The sequence below is a fragment of the Balaenoptera ricei genome, chromosome 12, assembly GCF_028023285.1.
Source record: "Balaenoptera ricei isolate mBalRic1 chromosome 12, mBalRic1.hap2, whole genome shotgun sequence".
Taxonomy (NCBI): Eukaryota; Metazoa; Chordata; class Mammalia; order Artiodactyla; family Balaenopteridae; genus Balaenoptera; species Balaenoptera ricei.
Genome location: NC_082650.1, coordinates 14,827,064 through 14,847,691, shown reverse-complemented (window position 1 = coordinate 14,847,691; position 20,628 = coordinate 14,827,064). Strand labels below are relative to the sequence as shown.

General features: G+C 37.0%; 1 pseudogene; it reads left to right on the top strand.

The window, feature by feature from the left end:
- The first annotated feature begins 12,847 nt into the window (after positions 1 to 12,847).
- Positions 12,848 to 19,289, top strand: LOC132376416 (ubiquitin-conjugating enzyme E2 E1-like; annotated as a pseudogene).
- Positions 19,290 to 20,628: the final 1,339 nt, after the last annotated feature.

Below are 20,628 nucleotides of genomic sequence, written 5' to 3'. Positions count from 1 at the left end.
TATTTTTTTAAGTGAAGAAAATTTTCCCTCTGAAAGGTGCCACTTGTTAAGATTTTATAAATAAACATGTAAATAAGTTATTTTACACACACACATACACACACAAATACAATTAATATATAGCCCCCAAAACATCATAGTCTGGTGTTAATTCTAGTTGTTCTTCATTTAGGATTGGTGAATGTTTTGGCTCCATGTGGCAAAGGGAAAATTACCTGCTGTATTTTAAATCTGGGTCCTCTTCTTTTAGTTGCCTAACTTCTGCATCTTCAGTCAATCTCCTTTTGGATTTCATTCACCTCAGATAAGTTTTTCCTTTTGTGTGGGCTACTCTACTAATCATAGAGAAAATTCAGTTTGTCTGCAGTTCCTTAAGGGTCTGACCTCAATGTACTGTCTTTGGTGTATAGTTGTTGTTTTTTTTAATGGTGGATATACTTCATTATACATTTGTCAGCACCCACAGAACATACAACACAAAGAGTGAACTATAGTGTAAATTATAGACCTTAGTTAATAATAATTTTCAATGGTGGCTCATCAATTATAATACATGTACCACAGAAATGCAAGATGTTAATAATAGGGGAAATTGGGATGGGGGGATATATGGTAACTGTGTACTTTCTATTCAGTTTTTCTGTAAACCTAAAACTGCTCTAAAAATAAAGTCTATTAATTAAAAAATCATTAAAGTAATCAAAATGCTACATTGGAAAATATTCACTAATGCAAAAGAAATGGGTGAAGAGTGGATCTCCACATTGGGTAAGAAATCTGAGATCCCGTGAAAACCTCAGCTAGTCTCACTCTGCGGGTCAGAAGATATGTATAATTATCATTGAGAAGGATGAGTACCACAAACAAATGGTCACCACTGTCCTTCTTAGTAACCGTTTCCTGCTGACATTCTCTCTTTCTACCTGAGGAGTAACAGGTAGATTTCAGAAAATACCAGGTCACAGACTTCAGGTCATAATCATAGAAGAGAATAAGGGTTTTCAATATATAGTATCATGTCATTTACATATAGTGACAATTTTACCTCTTCCCTTCCAACTTGGATACTTTTTATTTCTTTTTCTTGTCTGATTGCTGTGGCTAGGAATTACAATACTATGTTGAATAGAAGTGGTGAAGGAGGGCATCCTTGTCTTGTTCCAGATTTCAGTGGGAAGGCTTTCAGCTTTTCACTGTTGAGTATTATATTGGCTGTGGGTTGGTCATAAATAGCTTTATTATGTTGAGATATGTGCCCTCTATACCCACTTTTTTTTTTTACATTTATTCTTTTTTTTTTTTAATTGGGTTATAGTTGTTTTACAATGTTGTGTTAGTTTCTACTGTACAGCAAAGTGGAGTTCCCTGTGCTATACAGCAGGTTCTTATTAGTTATCTATTTTATACATATTAGTGTATATATGTTGATCCCAATCTCCCAATTCATCCCATCACCCCCCCCCACCCCACTTTCCCCCCTTGGTGTCCATATGTTTGTTCTCTACATCTGTGTCTCTATTTCTGCCCTGCAAACCGGTTCATCTGTACCATTTTTCTAGATTCCACATATATGTGCTAATATATGATATTTGTTTTTCTCTTTCTGACTTACTTCACTCTGTATGACAGTCTCTATGTCCATCCACATCTCTACAAATGACCCAACCTCATTCCTTTTTATGGCTGAGTAATATTCCATTGTATATATGTACCACATCTTCTTTACCCATTCATCTGTTGATGGGCATTTAGGTTGCTTCCATGACCTGGCTATTGTAAATAGTGCTGCAATGAACATTGGGGTCTTTTGAATTATGGTTTTCTCTGGGTATATGCCCAGTAGTGGGATTGCTGGGCCATATGGTAGTTCTATTTCTAGTTTTTTAAAGGAACCTCCATACTGTTCTCCATAGTGGCTGTATCAGTTTACATTCCCACCAACAGTGCAAGAGCATGCCCTTTTCTCCACACCCTCTCCAGCATTTGTTGTTTGTAGATTTCTGATGATGCCCATTCTAACCGGTGTGAGGTGATAGCTCATTGTAGTTTTGATTTGCATTTCTCTAATAATTAGTGATGTTGAGCAGATTTTCATGTGCCTCTTGGCCATCTGTATGTCTTCTTTGGAGAAATGTCTATTTAGGTCTTCTGCCCATTTTTGGATTGGGTTGTTTGTTTTTTTGATATTGAGCTGCATGAGCTGCCTGTATATTTTGGAGATTAATCCTTTGTCAGTTGCTTCATTAGCAAATATTTTCTCCCATTCTGAGGGTTGTCTTTTCGTCTTGTTTATAGTTTCCTTTGCTGTGCAAAAGCTTTTAAGTTTCATTAGGTCTCACTTGTTTATTTTTGTTTTTATTTCCATTACTCTAGGAGGTGGGTCAAAAAAGATCTTGTTGTAATTTATGTCAAAGAGTGTTCTTCCTATGTTTTCCTCTAAGAGTTTTATAGTGTCCAGTCTTACATTTAGGTCTTTAATCCATTCTGAGTTTATTTTTGTGTATGGTGTTAGGGAGTGTTCTAATTTCATTCTTTTACATGTAGCTGTCCAGTTTTCCCAGCACCACTTATTGAAGAGACTGTCTTTTCTCCATTGTATATCCTTGCCTCCTTTGTCATAGATTAGTTGACCATAGGTGTGTGGGTTTATCTCTGGGCTTTCTATCCTGTCGCATTGATCTATATTTCTGTTTTTGTGCCAGTACCATATTGTCTTGATTACAGTACCTTTGTAGTATAGTCTGAAGTCAGAAAGTCTGATTCCTCCAGCTCCATTTTTTTCCCTCAAGATTGCTTTGGCTATTTGGGATCTTTTGTGCCTCCACACAAATTTTAAGATTTTTTGTTGTAGTTCTGTAAAAAATGGCACTGGTAATTTGATAGGGATGGCATTGAATCTGTAGATTGCTTTGGGTGGTATAGTCATTTTCACAATATTTATTCTTCCAATCCAAGAACATGGTATATCTCTCCATCTGTTTGTGTCATCTTTTTGATTTCTTTCATCAGTGTCTTATAGTTTTCTGAGTACAGGTTTTTACCTCCTTAGGTAGGTTTATACCTAGGTATTTTATTCTTTTTGTTGCAATGGTGAATGGGATTGATTCCTTAATTTCTTTTTCTGATCTTTTGTTGTTAGTGTATAGGAATGCAAGAGATTTCTGTGCATTAATTTTGTATGCTGCAACTTTACTAAATTCATTGATTAGCTCTTGTAGTTTTCTGGTGGCATCTTTAGGATTTTCTACATATAATATCATGTCATCTGCAAACAGTGGCAGTTTTACTTCTTTTCCAATTTGTATTCCTTTTATTTCTTTTTCTTCTCTGATTGCTGTGGCTAGGACTTCCAAAACTATGTAGAATAATAGTGGTGAGAGTGGACATCCTTGTCTTGTTCCTGATCTTAGAGGAAATGCTTTCAGTTTTTCACCATTGAGAATGATGTTTGCTGTGGGTTTATCGTATATGGTCTTTATTATGTTGAGGTAGGTTCCCTCTATGCCCACTTTCTGGAAAGTTTTTTTATCATAAATCAGTGTTGAATTTTGTCAAAAGCTTTTTCTGCACCTATGGAGATGATCATATGGTTTTTATTCTTGAATTTGTTAATATGGTGTATCACATTGATTGATTTGCATATATTGAAGAATCCTTGCATCCTTGGGATAAATCCCACTTGATCATGGTGTATGATCCTTTTCATGTGTTGTTGGATTCTGTTTGCTAGTATTTTGTTGAGGATTTTTGCATTTATATTCATCAGGCGTATTGGTCTGTAATTTTCTTTTTTTGTATTATCTTTGTCTGGTTTTGGTATCAGGGTGATTGTGGCCTTGTAGAATGAGTTTGGGAGTGTTCCTTCCTCTGCAATTTTTGGGAAGAGTTTGAGAAGGATGGGTGTTAGCTCTTCTCTAAATGTTTGATAGAATTCACCTGTGAAGCCATCTGGCCCTGGACTTTGTTTGTTGGAAGGTTTTGAATCACAGTTTCAATTTCATTACTTGTGATTGGTCTGTTCATATTTTCTATTTCTTCCTGGTTCATTCTTGGGAGGTTTTACCTTTCTAATAATTTGTCCATTTCTTCCAGGTTGTCCATATTATTGGCATAGAGTTGTTTGTAGTAGTCTCTTATGATGCTTTGTATTTCTGCAGTGTCCGTTGTAACTTCTCGTTTTGCATTTCTAGTCTTATTGATTTGAGTCCTCTCCCTCTTTTTCTTGATGAGTCTGGCTAAAAGTTTATCAATTTTGTTTATCTTCTCAAAGAACCAGCTTTTAGTTTTATTGATCTTTCTATTGTTTTCTTTGTTTCTATTTCATTTATTTCTGCTCTGATCTTTATTTCTTTTTTTCTACTAACTTTGGGTTTTGTGTTTTCTTCTTCCTCTAGTTCCTTTAGGTGTAAGATTAGATTGTTTATTTGAGATTTTTCTTGTGTCTTGAAGTAGGATTGTATTGCAATAAACTTCCCTCTTAGAACTGCTTTTGCTGCATCCCATAGGTTTTGGGTTATTGTGTTTTCCTTGTCATTTGTCTGTAGGTTTTTTTTTTTTAAACATTTTATCAAGAAGGCACTTTTTAAAAATACAGCAGGTTTTTATTAGTCATCAATTTTATACACATCAGTGTATACATGTCAATCCCAATCTCCCAATTCATTACACCACCACCCCCACCCCCCCGTGGCTTTCCCCCTTTGGTGTCCGTATGTTTGTTCTCTACATCTGTGTCTCAATTGCTGCTGTCTCTAGGTATTTTTTGATTTCTTTTTTGATTTCTTCAGTGATCTCTTGGTTATTTAGTAGCATATTGTTTAGCCTCCATGTGTTTGTGTTTTTTACCTTTTTTTCCCCCCTGTAATTGATTTCTAATCTCATAGCGTTGTGGTTGGAAAAGATGCTTGATATCATTTCAGTTTTCTTAAATTTACTGAGGCTTGATTTGTGACCCAAGATGTGGAGAATGTTCCATGTGCACTTGAGAAGAAAGTGTAATCTGCTGTTTTTGGATGGAATGTCCTATAAATATCAATTAAATCTATCTGGTCTATTGTGTCATTTTAAGCTTATGTTTCTTTATTAATTTTCTGTCTGGATGATCTGTCCATTGGTGTAAGTGAGGTGTTAAAGTCCCCCACTATTATTGTGTTACTGTCAATTTCCTCTTTTATAGCTGTTAGCATTTGCCTTATGTATTGAGATGCTCGTATGTTGGGTGCACATATATTTGCAATTGTTATATCTTCTTCTTGGATTGATCCCTTGATCATTATGTAGTGTCCTTCCTTGTCTCTTATAATAGTCTTTATTTTAAAGTCTACTTTATCTGCTATGAGTATTGCTACTCCAGCTTTCTTTTGATTTCCATTTGCATAGAATATCTTTTTCCATCCTCTCACTTTCAGTCTGTATGTGTCCCTAGGTCTGAAGTGGGTCTCTTGTAGACAGCATATATATATATGGGTCTTGTTTTTGCATTCATTCAGCCAGTCTATGTCTTTTGGTTGGAGCATTTAATCCATTCACATTTAATGTAGTTAGCAATATGTATGTTCCTATTACCATTTTCTTAATTGTTTTGGGTTTGTTTTTGTAGGTCCTTTTCTCTCTTGTGTTTCCCAGTTGGAGAAGTTCCTTTAGCTTTTGTTGTAGAGCTAGTTTGGTGGTGCTGAATTCACTTAGCTTTTGCTTGTTTGTAAAGCTTTTGATTTCTCTGTCAAATCTGAATGAGATCCTTGCTGGGTAGAGTATTCTTGGTTGTAGTTTCTTCCCTTTCATCACTTTAAGTATATCATGCCACTCCCTTCTGGCTTGCAGAGTTTCTGCTGAGAAATCAACTGTTAACCTTATGGGAGTTTCCTTGTATGTTGTCATTTTTCCCTTGTTGCTTTTCATAATTTTTCTTTGTCTTTAAGTTTTGTTGATTTGATTACTATGTGTCTCAGCATGTTTCTCCTTGGGTTTATCCTGTATGGGACTCTCTGAGCTTTCTGGACTTAGGTGGCTATTTCCTTTCCCATGTTAGGGGAATTTTTGTCTATAATCTCTTCAAATATTTTCTCAGATCCTTTCTCTTTTTTCCTTCGGGAACCCCTATAATGCAAATGTTGGTGTGTTTAATGTTGTCCCAGAGGTCTCTTAGGCTATCTTCATTTCTTTTCAATCTTTTTTCTTTTTAAAAAAATTTTTTTTTACTTAATTTATTTATTTATTTTTGGCTGTGTTGGGTCTTCGTTTCTGTGCAAGGGCTTTCTCTAGTTGCAGCAAGCGGGGGCCACTCCTCATCGCGGTGTGCGGGCCTCTCACCATCGCGGCCTCTCCTGTTGCAGAGCACAGGCTCCAGATGCGCAGGCTCAGTAGCCGTGGCTCATGGGCCCAGTCGCTCCGTGGCATGTGGGATCCTCCCAGACCAGGGCTCAAACCCGCGTCCCCTGCATCGGCAGGCAGACTCTCAACCACTGCGCCACCAGGGAAGCCCCAATCTTTTTTCTTTATTCTGTTCCACGGCAGTGATTTCCACCATTCTGTCTTCCCAGTCCCTTATCCGTTCTTCTGCCTCAGTTATTCTGCTATTGATTCCTTCTAGTGTAGTTTTCATTTCAGTTATTGTATTATTCATCTCTGTTTGTTTGTTCTTTAATTCTTCTAGGTCTTTGTTAAACATTTCTTGCATCTTCTTGATCTTTGCCTCCATTCTTTTTCCGAGGTCCTGGATCATCTTCACTGTCATTATTCTGAATTCTTTTTCTGGAAGGTTGCCTCTCTTCACTTCGTTTAGTTGTTTTTCTGGGGTTTTATCTTGTTCCTTCATCTGGGATATAGTCCTCTGCCTTTTCATTTTGTCTGTCTTTCTGTGATTGTGGTTTTTGTTCCACAGGCTGCAGGATTGTAGTTCTTCTTGCTTCTGCTGTCTGCCCTCTGGTGGATCTGGTGTATAGTTCTAGCTATTACTTTTTTTATTATATAAGTTTCAGGTGTACAGCATTATAATTTGATATCTGTATACACGACAAAGTGTCACCACCACAAGTCTAGTTACTATCCATCACCATACAGTTGACTCTGTTCACCCATTTCACCCACTCCACAACTTTCTTCCTCTTTGGTAATCACTAATCTGTTCTCTGTGTCTACGAGTTTGTTTTTGCTTTATTTTGTTTTGTTTTTCTAAATTCCACATGTGAGTGAAATCATGCGTCGTTTGTCTTTCTCTGTTGACTTATTCACTTAACATAATACCTTCAGGATCCCTCTGTGTTGTCACAAATGGCAAGGTTTCACTTTTTTTATGGCAGAATAGTATCTATGTATGTATGTGTGTATGTATGTAGGTATGTATCTATCTATCTATCTCACATCTTCTTTATCCATTCATCCATTGATGGACACATGTTGTTTCCATATCTGGGCTATTGTAGATCATGCTGCAGTGAGCATCAGGTGAATATATCTTTTCAAATTATTGTTTTTGTGTTCTTTGGATAAATACTCAGAGTGAAATAGATGGATTATATGGTAGTTCTATTCTTAATTTTTGAGGAATCTCCATACTGTTTTCCACAGTTACTGCACCAATTTACAGTCCCACTAACAGTGTACAAGTGTTCCCTTTTCTTTACATCCTCTCCAAAACTTGTTATTTCTTGTCTTTTCAATAATAGCTATTCTAACAGGTGTGAGGTGATATCTCATTGTGTTTTTGATTTGCATTTCCATGATGATTAGTGATGTTGAGCATCTTTTCATGTGCCTGTTGGTCTTGTTTGGAAAAATATCTATTCAGATCCTTGACCCATTTTTTAATCAGGTTTTTGTTGTTGTTGTTGCTCTTGTTGAGTTGTATAAGTTCTTTATATATTTTGGATATTAATCCCTTATCAGATATATGATTTGCAAATATTTTCTCCCATTCAGTATGTTGCTTTTTCGTTTTGATGATGGCATCCTTCACTGTGCAGAAGCTTTTTAGTTTGAGGTAGCCTCATTTGTTTATTTTTGCTTTTGTTTCCCTTGCCTGTGGAGCCAGATCCATAAAATATCACTAAGACTGATACCAATGAAGTTATTGCCTATGTTTTCTTTTAGGAATTTTATGGTTTTGGGTCTTACATTAAAGTCATTGATCTATTTTGAGTTAACTTTGGTGTATGGTGTATGATAGTGGTCTAGTGTCATTTTTTGCATGTGGCTGTCCAGTTTTCCTAACACGTTTAATTGAAGAGACTATTCTTTCTCTATTGTATGTTCTTTGCTCCTTTGTTGTAAATAAATTGTCCATATATGTGTGGACTTATTTCTGCACTCTCTATTCTGTTCCATTGATCTGTGTGTCTGTTTTGAGCCAATACCATACTGTTCTGATTACTATAGCTTTGTAGTATAGTTTAAAATCAGGATGTATGATACCTAGCTTTATTCTTCTTTCTAGAGATTGTTTTGGCTATATGAAGTCATTTGTGGTTCCATATAGATTTTAGAATTATTCTTTCTAGTTCTGTGAAATATACCTTTTAAATTTTAATAGGAATTACATTGAATTTGTAGATTGATTTGCATAGTATAGGCATTTTAACAATATGAATTCTTCCAATCCATGAATATGAAATTTCTTTCCATTTATTTGTGTCTTCTTCAGTTTCTTTCATCAGTGTCCTCTCGTTTCAGTGCACAAGTCTTTTACCTCCTTGGTTAAATTTATTCCTAAGTATTTTATTCTTTTTGATGCAATTGTAAATGGGATTGTTTTCTTAATTTCTCTTTCTGATAGTTTATTATTAGTGTATAGAAACACCATGGATTTCTTTATATTGACTTTTTTTTTTTTTTAAACATCTTTATTGGAGTACAATTGCTTTACAATGGTGTGCCAGTCTCTGCTCCACAACAAAGTGAATCAGTCATACATATACATACGTTCCCACATCTTATACGTTCCCACATCTTATATTGACTTTGTATCCTGTGACATTACTGAATTCATTTATTAGTTCTAACAATATTTTATGGTGTCTTCAGGGTTTTCTGTATATAGCATCATGTCATCTGCAAATAGTGGACCCCAGACCAATTATATCACGATCTCTGAGGTGGTAATCAGATCTTAATAGTTTTTAAAGTTCCCAAGGTTCTTCTAATGAGCAGTCATTATTGACAACCACTTCTAAGGTGTCTTCCAGGTCAAAAATGACTATGATTCTAACTTAAATGAACAAGAAACAAATTTGTCATAAAGACTCTATTGTCTACTCTTCCATGCATGGGTTTATTCCTCCAGAAATAGTCATTTCTTTACTAAGGTGTATACTTATCTTTGGAGCATCTGTTGGGACACATGTTATGCAGCTTGTAGCAAAACAGCATGGTGTGTGCTGAAATATTGCTTTGGATTTTATAGATTATCTTATAAATTAGTTTCGCTGATATGTTATTTGATTTTTGGTGAGTAGTGTGGATGTCTTTCTTTGCAATCCAGGGGGTTGCTATCACTTTTTTTTTTTAAACTCGTGAATTCTACTAATTGATTTTTAAAATTAAAAAAAAAATTGTATAACCATTTAAAGTTTTTTTATTTTTAAAAATATTTATTTATTTATTGGCTGTGTCGGGTCTTAGATGCGGCATGTGGGATCGTTTGTTGTGGTGCGCAGGCTCTTTGTTGCGGTGCGTGGGCTTCTCTCTAGTTGTGGCATGCAGGCTCCAGAGCGTGTGGGCTCTGTGGTGCAGCATGCAGGCTCTCTAGTTGTGGCATGCAGGCTCAGTAGTTGTGACATGTGGCCTTAGTCGCCCCGCGGCATGTGGTTCCCTGACCAGGGATCAAACCCATGTCTCCTGCATTGGAAGGTGAATTCTTAACCACTGGACCACCAGGGAAGTCCCTGTAACCATTTTTTAAATTGAAGTATAGTTAATTTAAACGTGTTAGTTTCAGGTGTACAACAAAGTGATTCAATTATACATATAAATGTATACATTATATACGTATGTATATTCTTTTTCAGATTCTTTTCTGTTATAGGTTATTACAAGATACTGAACATATCTTGTATATATTGAACATATCCCATGCTATATAGTAGGTCCTTGTTGTCTATCTGTTTTACATATGGTAGTGTGTATATGTTAATCCCAGACTCCTAATTTATCTCCCCCACCCCCTTTCCCCTATGGTAAGTTTGTTTTCTATGTCTGTGAGTCTATTTCTGTTTTGTAAATAAGTTCATTTGTATCAGTTTTTTAGACTCCACATATAAGTGATATCATATAATATTTGTCTTTCTCTGCCTGAGTTATTTCACTTTATATGATAATCTCTAGGTCCATCCATGTTGCTGCAAATGGGCTATCACTTTTAAAGGGTGATAAATCTCCTTAAAACCCCAGCTCTCCCATTTACAAGTTCTATGACCTTGGACTCATTTCCTCACTTCTCTGTGCCACAGGTTTCTCTGTAATGGGGATAATTATAAAACTTATTTCATAGGGTTTTGAGAATCATACTGGTAAAGTTATTTTACATAATTAGCACTCAAAAATGACCACTAATAATCTAGTATCTGAATACATATTTTAAAATGTATTTGAATATATTTCAAAATGTTATTATATATAAAGATATGTAAATTTTATTTTACTATATTAAAATGGATAAGTTTAAAATACATAACAAATATATATGTTAATATGTTAAAATGTTTAACATGTGTTTAGATTTTTCTGTGTATTTCTTTTTTTTTTTTTTTTAAACATCTTTATTGAAGTATAATTGCCTTACAATAGTGTGTTAGCTTCTGCTTTATAACAAAGTGAATCAGTTATACATATACAATATGTTCCCATTTCTCTTCCCTCTTGCCTCTCCCTCCCTCCCACCCTCCCCATCCCACCCCTCTAGGTGGTCACAAAGCACCGAGCTGATCTCCCTGTGCTATGCGGCTGCTTCCCACTAGCTATCTATTTTACATTTGGTAGTGTATATATGTCCATGACACTCTCTTACCCTGTCACATCTCACCCCACCCCCTCCCCATATCCTCAAGTCCATTCTCTAGTAGGTCTGTGTCTTTATTCCCGTCTTGCAGTTTATTTCCTTAAGTGTTATATAATACTTACAAAACATATTTATGTAATTTCCAAATAATAATCTCTGTAGCTCCTGGAAAAGTAGGGCTGTGTCTGATATTCTTTTGCATCTCCCTTAGTTTCCAGCGCTCTGAGAACCACTCAGAGTCACTATTTCATATGCAGAAATCTTTAGGTACACGTCTTCCATTATTTCTACACATTCTCTCCACCTTGCTACATTCTTCAGTGGCGTAAACATATTCCCTCTCCTCCCACAATGAAAAGAAATATGCATATTGAGCAATTCCAACACCCAACAGCAAAAATTACTAGTCAGTGTTGAAAACAAAAACAAGTTTTGTTTTTGTATGTGTGGTTGTTGTTGTGTGCCTGTTGCTTTTTGGTGTGTGTGTGCTTTTGTGTGTGTGTGTGTTTCTTTTCTTCCAATAAGTTTGTCCTCTGTTTCATTTCTTCCATCAATTTCCAGCATTCTATCTCCAGACTATATATTTCAAGGGCCCTACCCCCAGCAATTTCCCACTGTCCTTCATTCATTCTCAAGGGCAGTGGGGATGGTGCCAGTCAGGGGCTAGTGACAGGATAGTGTTATCTACTGTGTTGGAAGAGCTAAGAACTGATTAAGATTCTCCAAGGCAGAGAAAGACATGGGCATCCAGTCTTGAAAACAGTTTGTTGTTGGTTGCTATGGCAGAAGAGAGGTGAATTAGCTTGAAGAAGGCCAAAGAAATTACCCAAAGCTTCCACATATAAGCGATATCATATCATATTTGTCTTTCTCTGTCTGACAAATGAACTTATCTACAAAACAGAATTAGAGTTACAGATCTAGAAAGCAAACTCACGGCTACCGGGGGTAAGCGGGGGGAGGGATGAATTGGAAGATTGGATTGCCATATACACGCGGCTATATGTTAAATAGATAACTAATAAGGACCTACTGTATAGCACAGGGAACTCTGCTCCATACTCTGTAATGGCCTATATGGGAAAAGAATCTAAAAAAGAGTGGATAGATGTATAGGTATAACTGATTCACTTTGCTGGGCACCTGAAACTAACACAACCTTGTAGATCAACTACACTCCAATAAAAATTAAAAGAAAAATAAAAACATGAAATTACCCGAAGCTCAGGTGCCTTTCTAAGACACACCAACCTTCATTCACTCACAAATTCAGCTACCAGGTGATAAGAAGGCAAAAATGGATGTCATCTCCAGTTCTGACTTCAAGGAACTCACAGCCGATGGGGGCCTTGGGGGATGGACAGAGGATTAAAATACAGTGTTAACAACTGACCTCAGCCTGGGGGAATGAGTAAAGAATTTGGAAGGGAAATGATGCCTGAAAGATTAACATAAATCAGGCCAGTTAAGGGAGCAGTAAGGAGAAAGGTGGCTGTGTGGTAAAGGAAAGAGGCTAGAAAATGCAGGAAACGCAGGCAGTGGGGTGTTGCTGGAGCATAAACTATGACGCTCGCTTCTCTCTTGCTTTGCTGTCAACAGGTCAGATTGGCAAGTAGGGTGACCAACCATCCTGGTCTCCGGCAAGGTGAGACTTTCAAGTAGGGTGACCATCCGTCCTGGTCTGCGGCAAGGTGAGACTTTCAAGGTTAAAATGGGACAGTCTCGGCACATCAGGAACATCGAGCTCCCTATCTTTGTGTGGGTATCTGCCAGCTGAATCATCTGCCTGTTTTTTCTTTTGTTTGTTTGTTTGTTTGGTTGGTTTTGTTTTCTAAGTAACAGAAGAATATGTTAAAGATGGGATATGGAGGAGAAAGAAAGGGGAGGTATGATTTTTGTGGCTTGGAAGAAGACATCCTCCATGAAGGATATGGTTATGCTATGGAGGACTGCTTTCCAGCTAAGGGCAAAGGCAGGGACCACGGAGAAGAGTCTGTGCCCTGCACTTGTGAGAATGAAGGGCAGTGGGAGATTGCTGGGGTAGAGTCCTTGAAATGCATAGTCTGGAGATAGAATGCTGGAAACTGATGGAAGAAATGGAACAGAGGATAAACTTATTGGAATATCTTTAAAAATGTGTGGTTTCTGTCATCAGTTCATTCGCCATGATATAGACGGTTATCAATAGTTACAGTTACATTCATCAAGATCTAAAATTTCTACCATTTTTAGATATTTATCAGTCACAACGAGGGTCATTGAAAATGATGTTAATTTCCTCTAAAAGTTGTGTTCTATTAATCCATACAAATATCAGTGTCTACTGCATGCTTTTTATTAATCTTGGGGCCAGATAGCAATTAAACACACAGGACCTAAGAACATTTTATAATATAGCACTTCATGTAATTCTGTAAGACACTGAACACATTTACCTCTTTTCTTTTTGGCCTTTAAATCAGAACAGTGCTGTGCAATAGAAGTATAATGTGAGTCATATGTGTCACTTAAAATTTTCTAGTCATCAAATTAAAAAGTAAAAAGAAGCCAATGAAATTAACCTTGACACATTTTATCCAACATATCCAAAATATCATAATTTCAAAACGTTATCAATATAAAAATTATTAATGAGATATATTATATTCCTAGCTTTGGACTAAGTTCAAAATTTTGTGTGTATTTTTCACTTACAGCACATCTTTCATCAGGCATATTTTATCTATATGTAGATATCATAAAACTTACAGTTGAAAAAGTAAATTCATATACCCAACTTGTCATAAACATACTTAAAAGTTTTCCAATGACTGAATTGAGTGTCAGTTTTAAATTTGAAGTCAATTGAATTAATTAAAATGAAATGAAATTTTTAAAAAAACCCTCATTCCTCAGTCACATTAGCCACATTTCAAGGGCTTATTAGCCACATATGGTTAGTGGCTGAAGATTAGAAAACAGAGAAGTAGAATATATTTAGTAAAAAAAAAAAAAAAAAAAAAAAAAAAGAATATATTTAGTAAAAAAAAAAAAAAAAGAATATATTTAGTAAATGAATTTGAAAGCGGGCACATGTTATTACTCTCCTTTGTCATGCTTTTTTTTTTTTTCTTTTTAGCTGTTTACAACTATAAAAGCCAAAAGACTCTCTCCATCTTTTTTTGTAGGCATTAGTTCCATATACGTCCTGTAGATGGCAGCACTTTCTTCCTGAAACTGTAAGAGGGAGGAGTTGCTAGGACTTGTCAGATTCTGGCGTTTTTCATAGAGTTAATTCTTTGGAAAATTTTTTGGTGGCATAGCTTAGAATCTTTTCAGTTCTATTGTCATTCTGTATAGATGGCTGCTGATTATGAAAACAGTGTCAGCCTCTAATCTAGAAAATTGCACGTTCCTCAATTTGGGGTAAAAGAAAAGCAGCTCTAAGGTGAGAGAAGAAAGAGATGCAATTAAAGGACTCTTATCAAAACGCTTTCATTTGCTCAAATCCATATTTTGGAAATGGTGATTCCAAGGGCCGCTTAATAAAACTTTTCTAAGCAGATGAGAGGTAGATTTTGTTTTAAAGACTGTGGCAATGTTAATCTGTTTTTTTCATTTTCCAGGCAACTTTGTAAGTGAAATTTTTAGAATGCATACAGAGTTTCATATTTCTTTTCTAAGACATCCACATCCATTATTAAAACAACTGACCAAATAACATGTAGCTAAAGTTATATATATGTGTTTAAAGTTCATGGATTAACATTTTAGCATCCCTCCCCTCCCCTTCATTTTGTGTTTGTGATAAGAGAACATGAGATAAGAGGAGTACCAGCAATAGGCATTGGAGGGATTCAAGTTGGGTTTCTAAGGACCGATGTGCATTTTTTTTTTAAACATCTTTATTGGAGTATAATTGCTTTATAATGGTGTGTTAGTTTCTGCTTTATAACAAAGTGAATCAGTTATACGTATATATATATCCCCATATCCCTTCCCTCTTACATCTCCCTCCCACCCTCCCTATCCCACCCCTCTAGGTGGTCACAAAGCACGAGCTTATCTCCTTGTGCTATGAGGCTGCATCCCACTAGCTATCTATTTTACATTCGGTAGTGTATATATGTTAATGCCACTCTCTCACTTCGTCCCAGCTTGCCCTTCCCCCTCCCCGTGTCCTTAAGTCCATTCTCTACGTCTGCGTCCTTATTCCTGTCTTGCCCCTAGGTTCTTTAGAACCATTTTTTTTAGATTCCATATATATATGTGTTAGCATACGGTATTTGTTTTTCTCCTTCTGACTTACTTCACTCTGTATGACAGTCTTTAGGTCCATCCACCTCACTACAAATAACTCAATTTCATTTCTTTTTATGGCTGAATAATATTCCATGTATATATGTGCCACATCTTCTTTGTCCATTCATCTGTCGATGGACACCTAGGTTGCTTCCATGTCCTGGCTATTGTAAATAGAGCTGCAGTGAACATTGTGGTACATGCCCCTTTTTGAGTTATGGTTTTCCCAGGGTATATGCCCAGTAGTGGGACTGCTGGGTCATATGGTAGTTCTATTTTTAGTTTTTTAAGGAACCTCCATACAGTTCTCCATAGTGGCTGTATCAATTTACATTCCCACCAACAGTGCAAGAGGGTTCCCTTTTCTCCACACCCTCTCCAGCATTTATTGTTTGTAGATTTTTAGATGATGGCCATTCTGACCGGTGTGAGGTGATACCTCATGGTAGTTTTGATTTGCATTTCTCTAGTGATTAGTGATGTTGAGCATCCTTTCATGTGTTTGTTGGCAACCTGTATATCTTCTTTGGAGAAATGTCTATTTAGGTCTTCTGCCCATTTTTGGATTGGGTTGTTTGTTTTTTTGATGTAGAGCTGCATGGGCTGCTTGTATATTTTGGAGATTAATCCTTTGTCAGTTGCTTCATTTGCAAATATTTTCTCCCATTTTCAGGGTTGTCTTTTTGTCTTGTTTATGGTTTCCTTTGCTATGCAAAAGGTTTTAAGTTTCATTAGGTCCCATTTGTTTATTTTTGTTTTTATTTCCATTTCCCTAGGAGCTGGGTCAAAAAGGATCTTGCTGTGATGTATGTCATAGAGTGTTCTGCCTATGTTTTCCTCTAAGAGTTTGATAGTGTCTGGCCTTACATTTAGGTGTTTAATCCGTTTTGAGTTTATTTTTGTGTATGGTGTTAGAGAGTGTTCTAATTTCATTCTTTTACATGTAGCTGTCCAGTTTTCCCAGCACCACTTATTGAAGAGGCTGTCTTTTCTCCATTGTATATTCTTGCCTCCTTTATCAAAGATAAGGTGACCATATGTGTGTGGGTTTATCTCTGGGCTTTCTATCCTGTTTCATTGATCTGTATTTCTGTTTTTGTGCCAGTACCCAATGTGCATTTTTGTATAGCTCATGAGAACCCCCTGCTACAAAACCCCATCAAATTGTGGTGTGTTTTCTTGATACTCTGCGAGTGGTATTTTAAAATCACAGCCTCTCTTTTCTGTAATTATCACTCAGTCTGTCTCCCAAATAGAATCTCAAGGTGCTGGTTGAATTCTAATCATGATTTTGCTTATTTTAGTTTTATAGGTAGAATATTCATAGTGTAACTAGTATAATAAGTCTAATACCAATGCTTTTGACTCAGAATGTTTATAGTTTTCTTAATGTACTCTTTACTTCTTAAATTCTAGGATAGTCTGTGAAATGGTAGAGAAGAAGGTTTGAGGAGAGAAAGAGACAATTTTATTTAGGACAGGTACACGTCAGAAGCTGTACAAGATTCTTTTGCATGTGTTTGCTTTTATTACCTCTTCTAATCTGAATAGCAATTTTTTTTATAGCTAAAGAAACTAGACTTGGAGAAGTACTATACCTGTCATTTAGCAAATTTCTAGGTATATTTCAGAAAACCTACCCCAAATATTTTCGTTTCTTATCTTTTTAGCAGAGACCACATATAAGGACTTTCTATATGAAGACATCTGAGGAATTAAAGCATGGTGTCATTTCTATAATTTCTTGCCCCATATATTTCTGGTTGTCTTTCTACTATTGCATTTCTTCTATTCTGTCTGCTTCCTTAACAGTTTTTTTTTTTGGTTTGTTTTGTTTTCTTTTTCAAAATGTAATATTTACCCAAAGTTCAGCACTTGGCTTCTTTTTCTTTCTCCTTCTTCAATTATCACGTCTGATCCCATGGCTTCAACTATCTTCCCATGTATGTTAATTTCCAAATTTGTGACTTCATTCTTTCTGTTAGTCTGAACAGGATAATTGCTGAACAAATAACATCATAAATCTCAGTGGCTTATTTCTCTCTCACACACAAATTCTAATGCAAATACTCCCCACCTGCTTTCCCGATGGCTCCCCACCAAGTGGTGACTCAGGGATCAGCTCCATCCAACTTACCCTATTTTATGTCTTGGGGCCCTTTAGCAGTCTGGTGATGCCTATGGGCCTCCTCTAAGAATAGTGTTTGTAAATGTGGAAAAGAAAAAAAAAGAACTAGTAACCAAAATTCAAAGTTAATGACAAAATAATGACAGGTAAATATATTTCAAGATATCTGCATCAAGTGTAATGTGATATGAAATATCTGTGATTTCTATGGGAGACAAAGGCACATTTTGCTAATACTGTTGTAACCACTGACCACATTTATAAATACAGGGAATGCTAAGGTCCAGTTAAAATTCATGAAAATACATTTCCCCCATCCAAGCTCACAGGACTCCCTGAATGGCTTAGACTTAAGGTTCTAGTGGCTCCACAATTACCAAAGACTTCTTGGAGTCCTTTACTAGATCTTATGCATGCAATCGACTGACAAAGACCTTGTAGGATAATATGAGACATTTGGGGGCCAAACCAGGAAGGGACATACACCACCTGCAGTCAGAGTTTATGGGCTAGAACAAGTTGTATTGTCCCTCTGAGGAAGAGGGCTAGGAACTGTATTTCAGCTGTGTGTGCAGGAAGGAGGTAAGATGTGGAGAGCATGGAGCAGTATTTGTTTCAAGCAAGAATTATCAATGGATGCTAAAACTAAGAAGGAAAAATATGATGAGAAACAGGATATTCTTTATAGCTTTGTAGTACTGCCACACAAGATAATTTTTAATTGGGAGGGAAAATATTAACTTTACGGAGAGGAAGAGATCGAGTCAGACACCACCTTATCCAAGTGATCAAAGGTGATGTCATCAGTAATGAGGCAAACTGGCATGGGTGACGCACAAAGCAGACACACAAATGCAGATGCACAAATGACGCACAACATCATTTCTGTGATGTTCCTGCCCAAAATGCATAATCTGAATCTAGTCAAAGGAAACATCAGAAAAACCCAGGGCTGTCCCCAGACCACTTGAGAGAAAATTCACAGCCCTCGCCCCCTGGGCCCAGCGTCCCGGGTCGGGAGGGGGCCGGGCTTCCCGGGGTCCCCCGAGGGCTGCTCGCGCCCGTCTCCCTGGGGGCGGGGAGCCCGAGTGGGTGGGACCGGGCCGGTATGGGAGGGGCGGGGAGGGGGGGAGGAGGAGCAGGGTGTGCCCCCGTGTGTGGCTGGGGGGAGAAGCCACTGCCTGTTTAATAGTTGCTGTTGCTGCCCTTCGACTTCTCTCCCAGCGACAGAGAGACACCAGTGGCCAGGCCCAGCCGCAGCAAAACAGCCAGACACAAAGAGAGGGGCTCTTTGCCGGGTGGGTGGGGGTCGCTCTGCGGATGAAAATTCGAGGGCCAGCCCCAGCTCCTCCTCATCTTCGTCCTCCAACCAGCAAACCGAGAAACAAACACCGCCAAGAAGAAGGAGAGTAAAGTCAGCATGAGCAAAAACTCCAAACCCCTCTCCACGAGCGCCAAGAGGATTCAGAAGGAGCTGGCGGACATCACTTTAGACCCTCCACCCAACTGCAGTGCTGGTCCCAAAGGCGATAACATCTGTGAATGGAGATCAACCATCCTAGGACCTCCAGGGTCCGTGTATGAGGGTGGTGTATTCTTCCTTGATATCACTTTTACACCAGAATATCCCTTCAAGCCTCCGAAGGTTGCATTTCGGACAAGAATCTATCCCTTGTAGTATTAAGTCAAGGAGTTATTTGCTTGGATATATTGAAAGATAACTGGAGCCCAGCACTAACCATATCTAAAGTCCTTCTTTGTATCTGCTCACTTCTTACAGACTGTAATCCTGCCGACCCCTTGGTGGGAAGTATTGCCACTCAGTATATGACCAGCAGAGCAGAACATGACAGAATGGCCAGACAGTGGACCAAGGGGTATGCTACATAAATTGGGTTTTCACAATTCTTTACATTATTTGTCTGTCACAGAGAGAGCTGCTTATGATTTTGATGGGGTAGAGGAGGGTGGGAGTTGGTAAAGAGTAGGGTATTTCTATAACAGATATTATTCAGTCTTATTTCCTAAGATTTTGTTGTAACTTAAGGTATCTTGCTACAGTAGACAGAATTGGTAATAGCAATGTTTAAAACTGTCATTAGTTCTGCAATATTAGCTGAAATGCAGTACAGAGAAGAATAGATATTTGGGTTCAGTTGCTTGTAGTCTGTAATTTGAAACAGCTTAATTTGTACAGGTTACACACATGGCCATTTATGTCAAGTCCTTCCAAGACTATACAGATTTTTGTTTTAAAAAATTGGAATTTGTTTTCCCTTCTTGGAAGGGAACATTGATATTTAACAGCTTTTAGAGACTGTCGTCTCATATATATAAAATGGACACATGGCTATACGACACCGTATAGGAAATGAGTAGTTATGTATTTTATTTTATATGCCAATCTACTTTCTTATGAAAAGATAGAGGTTTGCTTCAGGACTTGTGAAAACCTGTAGTAAAATACCTTAAGCTGTTAAATGTAAGGCGTGGAATACGAGTTGTTCAGTGGATTGGTTCTGTGTTGAGGACTACTTAAGTCTGCATTTGTTACTGCGCTAATAAACAATATTAAAACAAAACAAAACAAAAAAAGAAAAACCCAGATTGAGAGATAGTCTACAAAGTAGCTGGCTGGAACTCTTCAAAATTGTCAAGATCATGAACTGTTCCAGATTAAAAGAGGCTAAAGAGACATGGCAACTAATGCAAGTGTGAGTTTGCATTGGATATTGAATCAGAAAGTGGGCATTTGTAAAACAATTGGTAAAATCTGAATAAGGTCTATAGGTTAGACAACACTATTGTATCTGTATGAACTTACTGATTTTGATCAGAGTACTGTGGTTAGGTAAAATAAAATAACCTGTTTTGAGGACGTACATCCTGATGTTGGCAACTTACTCTCAAATGTCACAAGAAAAAAGAATAAATAGGTAGATAGATAAGTAGATAGATAGAATGAGAGTGAGATAAGTAGATAGATAGAATGAGAGTGAGAATGATAGAATGAAAAAGTAAGTGTGATAAATTGTTAACATTTGGGGAATCTAGGTAAAACATATGTGGGAATATTTTGTACTATTTTTGCAAAATTTCATTTAAAATCTGAAATTATTTCAAAATAAAAATATTGTTAAGCCTCTTTTTTTAAAAATAGATCTTTATTGGAGTATAATTGCTTCACGATACTGTGTTAGTTTCTGTTGCACAACAAAGAGAATCAGCC